This window comes from Coenobita brevimanus, chromosome 39 (assembly GCF_032717465.1).
Source record: "Coenobita brevimanus isolate Jiangsu-jjx chromosome 39, ASM3271746v2, whole genome shotgun sequence".
Taxonomy (NCBI): Eukaryota; Metazoa; Arthropoda; class Malacostraca; order Decapoda; family Coenobitidae; genus Coenobita; species Coenobita brevimanus.
The window spans coordinates 2936897-2940090 of NC_136992.1; the positions used below are offsets into that span (position 1 = coordinate 2936897).

At 43.1% G+C, this 3194-nt stretch overlaps 1 pseudogene; it reads left to right on the forward strand.

The window, feature by feature from the left end:
• Nucleotides 1–471: 471 nt before the first annotated feature.
• Nucleotides 472–589, forward strand: LOC145396944 (5S ribosomal RNA; annotated as a pseudogene).
• Nucleotides 590–3194: the final 2605 nt, after the last annotated feature.

Below are 3194 nucleotides of genomic sequence, written 5' to 3' on the forward strand. Positions count from 1 at the left end.
TTGTACTGTTGTGTGTTGGCAGTGTTGGCAATGTGTTGGCAGTGTGTTGGCAGTGCTGGCTGTGTTGGCAGTGTTGGCAGTGTTGGCAGTGTGTTGGCAGTGTTGGCAGTGTGTTGGCAGTGTGTAGGCAGTGTTGGCAGTGTGTTGGCTGTGTTGGCAGTGTTGGCAGTGTGTTGGCTGTGTTGGCAGTGTTGGCAGTGTGTTGGCTGTGTTGGCAGTGTTGGCAGTGTGTTGGCTGTGTTGGCAGTGTGTTGGCAGTGTAAATTAAGCACAGAATTTCCTCCTCTTGCAGTTTAATTCACGTAACACATGGGGGAAAAAAATCTATCGCTCATCACCCAGTCCATAGCACTTCTTCGTGACTAGCACCATATTCTAGTGCCAATCCCTTGTTTCATCGCAGTATTCAGGTTGTAAAGAAGACAATTTTATGCCAACTTAAAGCGAAAGGAGTATAGATTTTATGTTATTTTATCTTGTTTTATTTATTTGAGTACACCGCTTCCCGTCCGATCAGCGAAGTTAAGCAACGTTGGGTCTGGTTAGTACTTGGATGGGTGACCGCCTGGGAACATCAGATGCTGTTGGCATCCCTACGTGTCAAGTGGGGTTGGTGGAGGATTAGTGCCCTTCCCTGTAAAACAATTAACTCTAAGCCCTTGACCACCCCGTTTGGGATACATGGCGTCTGGCAATGGATGGATGGATGGATTATTATTATTATTATTATTATTATTATTATTTATTGCCTAGGGTCTCTCCAAAACGGATGAAATAGTTTGGTAAAAGAGAGAGAGAGAGAGAGAGAGAGAGAGAGAGAGAGACTGCGTGTTTAAGATATGGATATTGGAGAGAGGGGAAAGTGTGTGTGTGTGTGTGTGTGTGTGTGTGTGTGTGTGTGTGTGTTTAAGATATGAGTATTGGAGAGAGAGAGAGAGAGAGAGAGAGAGAGAGAGAGAGAGAGAGAGAGGAATCGAAGAGTATAGGTTCGTTTCATCACCTCTCTCTCTCTCTCTCTCTCTCTCTCTCTCTCTCTCGGGAAAAGCGGTCGTTACTTAGTAGGGACAATATATTCTTGGATATTATTATTATTATTATTAATATTATTATTATTATTATTATTATTATTATTACTGTTGTTGTTTTTGTTTTTCTTGTTCTTGTAGGCATTATTATTATCATTATTATTATTATTATTATCATTATTATTATTATAATTATTATAATTATTGTTATTATTATTATTATTATTACTATTATTATTATTAATATTATTATTATTATTATTATTATTATTATTATTATTATTATTATAATTATCAATATCTAAAGGCAACGCTGACAGATAACTTTATGTAATAGATCTACAGAGCGATAGATAATATAAGGATTAATTGATAGATATAGATAGATTGATAGATAGGCAGGTAGGTGGAGGAACGAAGGTAAATGGATAGGTAGATAGATTAGCAGATAGATATGTAGATTTGTGATAGATATATATAATAACAGACGTTAGATTTAGAGATATATAGATTAATTAATAGAAATAGATAAATAGATGGATTTATATACTAGTAGATAAAAAGAGGGATAGATAGATAGGTAGATAGATAGGTAGGTGGGTAGATGGGCAGGCACAGATAGATAGATTTGTGGATAGATATAGGCTAACATAAAATACGTTGGTAGGTAGGTAGGTAGGTAGGTAGAGAGAGAGAGAGAGAGAGAATCCTGGCAGTCGATGGGCCATATGATTGTTGACTTAAAAGATTTCCTAACCTCTCCTCCTCAGCGATTTAGTCTGCGTGTTGAATCTGAATGAGTGGTGATGAAGAGGGGAGCCTTCACGTGGTGGCACTGACAGAGTTTGAGGAGAGAGAGTTTTGGGGGGGTGGGGGGCGGATCCAGAGTGTGTTAGGCTTGGGCTGTGGCAGAAATACACACACACACACACACACACACACACACACACACACACACACACACACACACACACACACACACACACACACACACACACACATACACACACACACACTGCTACGGTATATCATGCACTACCATTCACTACCATAACACATCAGTCTACCATATATTTTTACGCCTCATACTACCATACTCTGCCATACCACACACTACCACACATGACCCTACCACACCTCACACTACCATACTCACACCACACTTTGCAACACTACATTCTACCGCACCTCACACTACCACACATGACCTTACCATACCTCACACTACCATACACCACATTCTGCTACACCACACTCTACCGCACCTCACACTACCACACCTCACACTGCCACACCTCACACTGCCACACCTCACACTGCCACACCTCACACTGCCACACCTCGCACTGCCACACCACACACTGCCACACCTCACACTACCACACCACACACTGCCACACCTCACACTACCACACCTCACACTACCACACCTCACACTGCCACACCACACACTGCCACACCTCACACTACCACACCTCACACTACTACACCTCACACTGCCACACCTCACACTGCCACACCTCACACTACTACACCACACACTACCACACCTCACACTACCACACCTCACACTACCACACCTCACACTACCACACCTCACACTGCCACACCTCACACTGCCACACCTCACACTGCCACACCTCACACTGCCACACCTCACACTGCCACACCTCACACTGCCACACCTCACACTGCCACACCTCGCACTGCCACACCACACACTGCCACACCTCACACTACCACACCTCACATTGCCACACCACACCTCACACTGCCACACCACACACTACCACACCACACACTACCACACCACACACTACCACACCTCACACTACCACACCTCACATTGCCACACCTCACACTACCACACCTCACACTGCCACACCATACCTTACTCGTCCCTAACCTACCGCACATCACTCACATCTATGTATTTTCAAGAATTATTCATTATGGTACGGATGAGAGAGAGAGAGAGAGAGAGAGAGAGAGAGAGAGAGAGAGAGAGAGAGAGAGAGAGACGATAATAATAATAATAATGATAAGAAGAAGAAAAAGAAGAAGAAGAAGTTGAAGAAGAAGAAGACGAAGAAGAAAGAATACTTATGTATGTGTGTGTGTGTGAGAGAGAGAGAGAGAGAGAGAGGGGGGGGTGGATGTGATCAGTGA